Source organism: Haemaphysalis longicornis, unplaced genomic scaffold (assembly GCF_048455015.1).
Source record: "Haemaphysalis longicornis isolate Haplotype H1 unplaced genomic scaffold, Haemaphysalis longicornis Haplotype H1 scaffold_2, whole genome shotgun sequence".
Taxonomy (NCBI): Eukaryota; Metazoa; Arthropoda; class Arachnida; order Ixodida; family Ixodidae; genus Haemaphysalis; species Haemaphysalis longicornis.
The window spans coordinates 32,983,035-32,994,415 of record NW_027526295.1 but is presented as its reverse complement, the minus strand read 5'-3'; the positions used below and the strand labels follow the sequence as shown (position 1 = coordinate 32,994,415).

Here is an 11,381-nt window from a genome sequence, read left to right as displayed (position 1 = left end):
GTACCGAGCTGCGCATGCGCGGGCTGCCAGCCCGCCATTCTTGGCAGGCACCTCCGGCAAAATAAAGCTCGTTGCTTGGGGTGTGGCTATGCTTTATAGCGCGGCGGGTTTTTTTTTTCTTTCTTTCGACAGCTCGTGGTAGGTTTGTACGTGCCAACGAAAAAGGCTTTCTAAGATAAAGGGCAAAGACGTTTGAGGCTGACCAAGCTGCGACCACTGGCTGCCAGTGAGGGAGCAACGAAAATGAAAAGTAAAGCGGCGCTTTGACCGCTGCAGTCTAGTCATCACGGGAACTTGCCCTTGCTACCGTGACATTCATGTTAAAGGTACGGGTGACGAGTGGGTGCAGGAGAGGCTGAAGGACTGCAGGACCAGGATTTTTCGTGCACGCATTCTCCGAAAGCCTGACTTTTTAGGGGGCGTGCCTTACTGTCATTTTTAGTTAGCTGTGGCGGCCGCTAGGAGGACCGTTATTGGAAAAAGGTCCATTCTTTGTATCCTCACAGTCATAATCTACCCTAGTCCTTTGTATGCTAGTCCTTTAGTTCCTAGTACTAGTGAATAACTCCTAGTCCTCAATACATAGCAATATATTCTTTCCATTAGCTGGTCAGTGAGAATGCAGTCTATCTCTACCTCTTTAGGCTACCTCACTGCCTTTCGATCATGTCCCATATAATTGTTCTAGAGATCATAATGCAACTTGCAGTTTGAGATTGCCAAAAGTGTTGCAGGAAAGCAGTGTGTATTATTGCAGGTTGCAACAATACACTCAAGTGTATATTATTGCAGATTGCAGCATTTACGTGCAACATTTGCCACTCGGCATTGTGCAGGTGTTTGATAGAAGTGTTGTTTTAATTTATAAGTTACTTTTTGTTCTCTCACCACTAGGCTTCTGGTGGCCTTGTAGTTCTGTTTATTTTGCCTCTGTTATGTTTCCCTAGACTACAGCGAACTAGAATATTGTAAGTGGCAAAAGCAAGGGAATTTCCAATGGGAGGCATTGAAGCCAGAAAACCAGAAATCTGCATGGGGCGCTGCTGTAGAATACTGGAGGGGAAACAACTGTAGTGGATACAACTAACTCTCCAATTCTTGTCATTGGGTTCGAATCCTGCTGTATTGCAAGATTTTAGTGCAGAGAACTTTTAGGGGCCCGGCTTGTCGTCGCAGCTTGTCCGCTGTCACACTATCTAGACCCTGCAGTCACGCGGAGTTACGCACCCAAACAGGCTTTGAAAAGGTACCCGCTTGTCCCTTGATTCAGCTTTCTGGCCGAGAGTTAAGGGGATACTTTATCAATTTATAAAAGTAGAACCATTTGAAACTGCTGGCTCTTGTTATAAATGTCCCCATTATTGAGCGCAAAGAAAACTGCAGGTACTATTGGCGTCAGATGAAACGCGAACACGTAAATATGAACCGGAACGTGCAAAATTTTTGACAGTATTTGTACCTCGCTTGTTTTTGTTACGGTAGAAAGTAATTGTTTCATGAAACATAGGGTATGGTCGACAAATGGTAACGTACGGCAATAAAGCTTATGCCAATCAACCAATGGTGTGCAAGACACCTGAAGCACCGCACTCTTGTGTGCAGCTATAACAAACATAGTGCGCACAGTACCAACAGCAGTACGCACAGTTACTTCTGTTTGTAACTTCCATTGTTTCACCCCACCGTTCTTGCTGCAATAAAATGAACGTGAGCAACAATATTTGAGCGAGAATAGCTTGCATTGCAAGCCTACAGGCCCTTAATTTGCTTTTGGCAGCCTGAGCCAATCGCACAGCTGTGCATATGACGTCAGGCTCTAGTGCGGGAAGGAGCTAGTTAGTCGCATGACCACTCCTTTTTTTTCCTAACGACACAGCTTATTTGAGCGAAGTTTAATTTAAAGGTGGTGTCAGTACGATTCTACGAAGTAGTCTTTTCAATGAACCGAAGTTGGGTTTTACCTGCGTGGCCCCTTTAACGTGTGAATTAAGTTGGCTTTGCCGCAAGGCGCTTTGATGTGAGGGAATTGAAAAATTTTCCCGATTTGTCTTCAACTTCACAGGGCCACTTCTGCCACCATTACAATATTCTGGTTCCCTGATCCTAAACTATTGTGGTGGCCTGGGGCTCCATCCTCTAAGCAGGCACATACAAGACTAAATATGAAGGCACAAGCCCCATGCTCAGCTCTTGACAGCGTCATAACACTAGTGATGGCAGGCATGGCTTTTTATAGTGTTCAGCCCCAGAATTAAAAAGTGAATGGTTAACTTACATTACAAGCTTCGAGATGGTATTTTTGCAAGCTTGGATATGCTTCCTGTTTTGCTACTCGTCATGTGTTGCCTACAACCTTGAAAGCCAGTGTTTGCTTTGAAGGTATGCCTCCCTATGTGCTTGAATTTTGTAACTTCAGAGATATTTGTGATCACATGCCCCGGAAAGACCTCAAAATCTCTGAACTGAAAAACAGTATGCTGTACGTTTTGGTTGCTTGTTCCTTGTCCCAACCTTGTTTTCCTCTTCACACTTTGCAGTGACCCCTAGTGTGTTTTCACTTTGTAATGAAATATATTGTTTGAGTCATCATGAATGCTGCTTTTATTCAGAACAAACCAGTTCATCACAGAGCACAAATCTTCATTGTTTTAGTTTGCATCGAAAAAATGAAAATCTAAGTTACAGAGCGAAATTACCAAAACATAAGATCAGGGGAACAAGAAAAAGATACCAGAATTTATGCTAGCTGCAGTACTTGTACTGCCAGGGTGCATGCAAGTAAAATTTCGTATAACAGGTATATTCAAGGAATAGTGATTGTCTGTACACAAGACATTACACAAATCTTGGTGCCATGCTTAAAACAGCTCTACTGTCCTGATAGCAGTTTATGACAACATAGCCAAACAAAGTAGGGAAAAACAGCAACAAGAATACTGAACAGGTGCACTGATGGCACACAAATGCAGGCACAGGAACCCCACATGTAATCGTGGTACTGTATTACGAAGTTGGTAGCCAGTTTTTCATATGCTGTGTGCTGCCATTACAAGCACACTGTTCACACACAAAAGTAGGTTTTGGAAAAAACATGGGTATATCACGCCACATTAATACAAATTTACTACACTGACACTATTTTCAGTTGACAGAATCAATTATAAAAGTTACCCTAGTTGCAGCAGTGGACTTAACACCCGCATCAAATACTATGAAATGTCAGGTGGCCTTTGGCCCCGGGTGTTGTGTTACACACAATGAGCAAACAGCAAACAACGTGCATGCACCACCAAACACAGTGCTGATGCCCGTTTTAGTAAGCTGCCCTTAAAGGGACACTGAAGTGATTTGTAAACATTGCGGGATTACTAGCACAAATTGTAGTCCGGAGTCCATAGGCCGTTATGTGTTGCACACAATGAGCAAACAGCAAACAACGTGCATGCACCACCAAACACAGTGCTGATGCCCGTTTTAGTAAGCTGCCCTTAAAGGGACACTGAAGTGATTCGTAAACATTGCGGGATTACTAGCACAAATTGTAGTCCGGAGTCCATAGGCCGTTATGTGTTGCACACAATGAGCAAACAGCAAACAACGTGCATGCACCACCAAACACAGTGCTGAGGCCCGTTTTAGTAAGCTGCCCTTAAAGGGACACTGAAGTGATTCGTAAACATTGCGGGATTACTAGCACAAATTGTAGTCCGGAGTCCATAGGCCGTTATGTGTTGCACACAATGAGCAAACAGCAAACAACGTGCATGCACCACCAAACACAGTGCTGATGCCCGTTTTAGTAAGCTGCCCTTAAAGGGACACTGAAGTGATTCGTAAACATTGCGGGATTACTAGCACAAATTGTAGTCCGGAGTCCATAGGCCGTTATGTGTTGCACACAATGAGCAAAAAGCAAACAACGTGCATGCACCACCAAACACAGTGCTGATGCCCATTTTAGTAAGCTGCCCTTAAAGGGACACTGAAGTGATTCGTAAACATTGCGGGATTACTAGCACAAATTGCAGTCCGGAGTCCACAGGCCATGTTTCGACCACTCTGAGCGCGTTTACGCAAATTTATTTAATAGAAAAATCAATTCGAAAATGCTGTCCTCCTCTCTGCACCTTCGCCCATTTTTGGAGTTTTTGTGTGCCATCAGGAGGGGATAACTTGGCTTGACTGCACTACTGCACGGCTCGCCAACCTTCCAGCAGAGTCAGTCGGCCCAGCGTTCAGTCCGTCATCTGCCAACGGGTCGTCGCAATTTGTTCGCTCAGTTGAAACTAAGCCAGGACACGTTTGTGAATGGAGAATGTGCCTTTCTTTACTTTGTTGGTTTGTACACTGTATATAGCTCCAAGCCCAGGTCGCTTGACTACGCATCTGCGAACGCTTTTCCGTCTAAGAAATGCAATTGCTAGAAGGTGAGATATAGTGGAAATTTGGGGGATGCTTACTGCACGAGCGCTATACAACAGTCACCAAAGCTGCTTGACAAATTTCGACCGGGTGCCTCACCACAGATTGCTAATCAAACTTACACAACTTAATATGCACCCTCTTGCAATTGCATGGGTTAAAGAGTTTCTGTCATCAAGGGTTCAATTCACATCTGCTAATAACGTTAATTCTTCTTTTCGTCAAGTACACTCTGGTGTTCCACAAGGCAGTGTCCTTGGCCCTTTATTTTTTCTAATTTTTATCAATGACTTGCCAAATTGCATTTCTTCAAAGATCAGGCTGTTTGCCGATCACTGTGTTATTTACCGTACAATAACCTGCTTTACTGACAAACTGGCCCTCTAAACTGACCTTGACTACATATCTATTTGGTGTTCCACGTGGTTAATGCTGCTGAATAATCCTAAAACTAAACTTCTGTCCTTTACAAACCACGCATCTCGCATTCAAACTTCCTGTTCCTTAAATAACACAACTCTCGAGCTAGCAGACACTTACAACTACCTGGGACTTAACCTGTACTGTTGCCTGACATGGAATCATCATATGAGCATCATTCTTGCATCCGCCAACCGCTCATAGGGTTTTTTAAAGCACAGACTAAAACATGCTCCAACCTCCGCAAACTTGCATACACAACTGTCGTCAGACCTAAAATTGAATACGCATCTGCCATTTGGGACCCTGACAAAGCAAACTTAGTTGACCAAATTGAATCCCTTCAAAATCCTGCCGTTTGTTTCATCTTTTCAGATTATTTACGTCATACCAGCGTCACGGCTAGTGATTCATGGCTAGCCTCAGCTAGTGATTTCTACGATTCTAAACCGTCCTGGGAGGCTTATCTTAGGCATTTTACAGCCGACAACATGGCAGAAGCGCGGTACAACGATTACTGAGATATCGAGAATGCTCATCCACAGATAACGTTGGATGTCAAGCATGTTGTTTTAGAGAACCGAAACTTGCTTAAATGCTAATCGTGGGCATCGTCCAATCAGGGTGCACCACCTCCCGTCATCACAGCGTTTAGTTGGTGCGGCTGCCGCAGAACGCGCATGGTAGTTTTTATTCTTTTGCGCTTAATAAAATAATTACCAACTTGTCAACCGGATAAAGTGTGTTAATTTGAGCTAGTCTACGCAGTGCAAGCAAAAATGGGAGCGTGACAAGTTCACTTCAGTGTCCCTTTTAGGAACCTAGCTACGCTAGTTATTCTTCCCAGCTAGTCAGTTTTACACAGGGCGGTTTGAAGGGTGGATTGCACACAGTACTTGCTGGAGGAATGAGCAACTCAGCAAAGGAGCATGAGGTCGCGGGTTCGATTCCCGGCCGTGGCGGCCGCTTTTCTGATGGAGGTGAAAAGCAAAAACGCCCGTGTGTTCGAGATTTCGGCGCACGACAAAGATCCCCAGGTGGTCAAAATTAATCCGGAGCCCTCCACTACGGCGCGCCTCATCGCCTGCGCTGCGTCCGCGCGTTAAACCACAATCAAATAAAAAAAACTCAGCAAAGGAACCTTTGCTAGACAACAAGAAAAAAAGAAAAATGGTCCCATTTCTCCGCGAGGGGGACTTGAGTAAATGCGTGGCATAGGGGGTGGGTGTATTGCGTTAGCGTTTAGTGTTTGGGGGGTTGGTGCTACCACGTGTACACCACGCAGCTATCACGCCGCTGAGTCGCCAAGGCACGCCGCTGACGACGTAGTTTGAATGAGTCAAGGATATAAGGCGTGTTCGTAGCCTTTGATTCTCCTATACACCAAGCCAACCACACTTATCACTGTAACCGTCTCGGTGGTTTGAAAAACATTTGTCGCCTACTGATATTGGCATTTCCTCACTGTGATTTCCATTCCTGCTTCCTCCAGTTGACAGAGAGGTGCAGAAATTTTGCCATTCCTCACGCATTAACACATGGGCAGGAAGTCGCACGGAAGTAACAGGTCTACCCGCCGCGGTGGCTCAGTGGCTAAGGCGTTGTGCTGCTGAGCACGAGGTCGCGGGTTTGATTCCCGGCCGCCGCGGCCACTTTTCTGATGGAGGAGAAAAGCAAAAACGCCCGTGTGTACGAGATTTCGGCGCACGTTAAAGATCCCCAGGTGGTCAAAATTAATCCGGAGCCCTCCACTCAGGCGCGCTTCATCGCCTGCGTTGCATCGGCGCGGTAAACCCCACAATCAATCAATCTTTTTGTTCAACGACAAAAGAAAATGCTACTACACGATTGGATTCTTGAAGTTGCTCAGAAAAGCACATGTCTGCACAACGGCATTGCCAACATCAGCCATGTTCACTGGGTATCCGCTGTCGAGAATGTGGAACTCCTTTATCCGTCTAATCACACGTTCAATGTGTACCCGCGCTCTTGCGATTTTTCTTGTTTTGATGACGTATTTGCCGTCATTTGACCCTGGGATGGCTTGTTGAAAGGGGGCATGTATCCCTTCACTCCATCAGGAAGTACATCAAAAATGGTGAAACCCTTGTCCATCATTATGGCATCGCCAGGCTCCAAGAGGCTCAGCAGGCCACTCTCAATCACCATTTGCCTGTCGGAAACTGATCCACCCCATACCTTTGAAACAAATGACACATAACCATCCGGTGTTGCACCGACTAAAAACTTAATGGTGTTGGCATGTTTGTACGGTGAATAAGTCAGTTTCTGCGCTTCCATACTAGATGGCGTTTGAATTTTCACTTCTGTGCCATCAATGACGATTCGGGTGTCTGGAAATTCTCTAAAATGGTGAGGAAGCTGCTTCTGAACCTGTTTTAGAGAAGGAAATCTTGTCATCTGGCGCAGTGCTTTTTGTAGGTACACTATCCACTTGGAGAACAGCTTACTGCAGAGTGACACTGTTACTCCAAAATTCCGTGCGACTTCCTGCAGTGGCACTCCTGTGCGGAGACGCACAAGCACCAAAAAAAAACTGCTCCTTACAATCAAGGATAGGCTCGGGCCCTTTCCTCGAACGTGGCATTCCTCCTGCTAGTACTGTGTACAGCCCTTCAAATACGCTGTATGAAGGCAGCCCAGTGTAAAAGTAGCACTCACTGAGGCCCGTAAGAACTTTCACTGTCAATTGCCGGTCCTCCATGCTTGCACAATACAACTGCCATTGTGCAAGCCGTTCCTGTGCTCTCCTCATGGACGCTTGGGTTTCCTCCAGCTCCCTTTTCAGCGCAGCCTCTCTCCCTGTTGATAGCTCGAGGGCAGCCTGTGTTGCTTTGAGCTCCTTCCTCAAACCGTCAACCTCACAGGAAGATGGCATGTCCAGGAAGGCCAATGTAGCTTCTGCGAAAGAGAGAGGGAGAGAGAGAGAGAGAGAGAATTAGTGAGCTTGGCTACTGGGTATTTTTTTTGGCCTCCAAAGGATGACTGCGTTGTGCAACTCTTTCGTGACCGACCGCGCCTATTCAAAATCGTTCAATTTGAACGATACTTTGGGAGCCCCTTTTCATAGGGTTCCAGGCGTTGCTGGAACAAGTAAAGCTATTTGGAGTTAGATCAGAAAATGGCCTTTCAAAATCAGTTTTGTTTCCATTTTTGCAACAAAAACGTTTTTTGACACGCATTTGCATCACCTGGGTTGTTTTAAATTGTGCTGCCAGTTTCGTTTCCATGCAAGGGTCTCGCCAGGGGGCCAGTGTTGCTTCTTAGTTGAACTGTCTATTTGGACGGAGTCTCCAATATGTTTTCGTGCCGCTCCAATGGACCTCTCCCGGGGTACGTCACACGGCGGCCGTGACGTCACGGAAATCGCACGTGCTGGGTGTGGCCGGGAGGGTGGTTGGCAAAACATTCGGACGGGCGCGCGGCGCGTATGCAGTGAGGCTGCATTAGACGCGTGCAAAAGTGGGATTTTTGTTTACGTGTTGGCTTTTCTGATGCCGGTGGGCTGCTGTGCTCTCGGCTGCCCAAATTTTGCGAGCAAGATCAGTGGCATCAGACTTTTCGGAGTCCCCACAGAGGTAAATTCGGCGTGTATTGTGGATGCGCGCCATGTGCCGAAGAGGCTGGCATCCAAAGCAGCGACATAGTCTGCTCTTACTCGTAGCAACATTTCGCATTCTCGAACTTCAGCTGTTCTCCAAAGCGCGGTCATACCGTCTACATTGGCAGTCCGCGCTGATTCGTGCAATGAAATTATACTGTTTATGAACCATGCGCATGTGCTATCATGCAGCACCAGCAGAAATTTGCTCAAGTGAAATAGGGGGGGGGGGGGGGGAGGAGGAGGAGGAGGGGGCAGACGGAAATTTTCTTGCTGCGAAATATTGTCATGTTTTGAGGAGGTAGAGCACTGTATTAAAAACACAATGAATGCCTAACCTGCTTAGGCGACGCGAAATAAATGTTTCAACGAGGGATCCGCGATACCGGCCTGCCGCCTGATCGACAACGACAAGTTTGGTCTTTTGCTATGGGGGGATCTGTTCAAGACCAACAAAATTCATTGCTTGTAAGTACAATAAATTTTTACCTTGATCAATTATATTCTGCCTTGAGGGTGCCGGAAAACTGAGATGCTTGCCGTGCTCACATGTAGCATCGTGCCTTCGGCACGAACCAACGGCACATCATTCCTTACGGCCGCCCCGCGGCCAGGCCGTGCCGTCGGCGCAGGCGCTTTCTGCCAACCACCACCTCACTTCGCGGCCGCCAGCAGGCGCCACCCGTCGCGCACGTGCGCTTAGTGACGTCACGTTGTTTATATACAGGGAGAGGTCCATTGGAGAAGGCTCTTAGTGATCTTTTTTATCGCGCAACAGCTACTCGGCCAAAGTTTACAGGGCACAATGGACCTTTTTCCAGTAGCAATATGCGCATGCGCGGGCTGCCGGTACGCCATTCTTGGCAGGCGCCTCGGGGAAAATAAACAAAAGCGCGCCCCTCGGTTTCCTGCTTAGGGAGCGGCTATAATCTGCACGTTTTTTATTTTTCTCTTTGGACTCCTCGTGGTGGGTTCGTACGTGCATACAATAATGGCTTTCTAAGGAAAGGGGCGAAAACGCTTGAGACTGACCACGCTGCCCAAGCACATGGCTGCCAGTGAGGGGGTTACGAAAATGAAAAAAAAAGGGGGGGGGGGGGGGAGCTCGGACACGACAGATTAGTCACGAGAACGTTCACCTGCTACCGTGACATTCATGTGAAAGGTGCGGGTGACTGGTCAGTGCGGGAGGGGCTGCAGGACCAGGATATTTTGTGCACGAGTTCTCGGAAAGCCAAACTTTCTTGGGGGTGCGCCTTACTGCCATTTTTATTTCGCCGTGGCGGCCGCTAGAGGGACCGGTACTGGAAAAAGGTCCATTGTAGCGCATCGCACCTCATTCCTGCAAGCAGGGCTACAATAGCGAGACAGATGGTGATAATAAAGCGCAACTTTGTTTTGAGAGATAACTGACCTCACATGAACGTCAACAAGCATCAGTCACGGAGTTCCGTTTTCAACTTCCTGCATGTTTTCCGCATCACGTGCTACTGTGCTGGCCAGAAATGCAGTCAGTCATTGACAAGATGTTTTTACGTTACGTGGGGGCAAATGGATGCCTCATAATGTCAAACCGCCAGATTTCTTCAAGGAAATTACCCGAAATTAGACATTTTGAAGAGTATGTTGAGCTTCACCGCATGGCACAAGCACCACACGTGCTGACATATTTTGTTGTATCTGATGAAATGTTCCGTGCAAGTTGACACTTTTTCTAGGGCGTGTTTTTGAAATGTTTCCCTACAAAATGTATCTTCTAATTTTTTTTTCTACTACGGGTGGTTTGTTATACACAACTCCCTTTTTTGGTATTTTCTTCGACAACTTGACAAAAATATTGACTTTGGTATTTTTTTTTGCAACTATGATGTATAAAAACATTTTAAAAACTGGTGTTATTGAAAAGGCCGTTAAATAATCTGAATTTTGTGATCCTGTTATTAGTGCCTAACCGATTTTTTTTTTGTAGAAAAAAAATGTTTTCTTGGACCCCTAAAAAAACGGTCGATTTTCCCGCAGTCACGAAAGAGTTGAGGGCACAAGGGCTACTAAACGAAACCACCCTCCAAAGGAGCCGTTTTGTTATGGACAGCGGTTTTTCCGCTAACGAGCCATTTAAGGCATCCACTTTAAACATGACATTGCATTCTAGTATTGTGGCTGCCCCAGCTGGGTGCAGTTAATTGCTGCAGCTTTACAGACAAATATAGCAAAATTCCGAAAGTAAATAAAACTTTACAATGTTATACGAACTACCTACACGAGTGAGTATTGTAATTTATGCCGAACAAAGCAAGGGTCAGCTCTATGCAAAGGTGGCAGCAATGTGTGATGCTCCCCACAAAGTGAACACCACCTATAAGTGGGGGAAATAATCACACCTGATCATACAAGACACCTGGAGCAATGACTAAAGGGTGACATGAAAAGCCATGGCACGGGGCAAGCAAAATGACTAGAGCACGAAGCAGATTTGCAACAAAGTTTAACAAGTAAAGTTTAACAAAGTACACTGTACCTATCTCAGAAGTGGAGCGTCTTGTGGAGTTCGCACCTGGAGAGGGAAAGGCACAAGAAACTGTTTACTATTGTTCCAACAAAGTTTGTTTCTGATTTAAGTATTGTTCTTACTTCTGTTGACCTCCTCCTTGGGCTCTTCAGCACCTGTGCACAGAGCACCTCCAGCATTGCCAGAAGCTAAAGGGTTACTATGCATCACTTTGACATGCCTAGCATACTGCTTTAGGCACCACAGTTGCAGAAAGATCATACCTGCAGCACAGTCAAGTGACTCCTCGTCACTACTACCACACGTGTCTGTGCTGCTGTTTCCAGCCTGCAGGCCTGCAGAGGGACCAGGTGGTGGTTCCGTGTTGGAGCCTGCAGAGTGCAATGTGGTTATTCAGCCATTTATCTG

General features: G+C 46.3%; 1 pseudogene; it reads right to left on the bottom strand.

Moving 5' to 3' along the window:
• Positions 1 to 6,391: 6,391 nt before the first annotated feature.
• LOC144167896 (uncharacterized) lies at positions 6,392 to 7,567 on the bottom strand (annotated as a pseudogene).
• Positions 7,568 to 11,381: the final 3,814 nt, after the last annotated feature.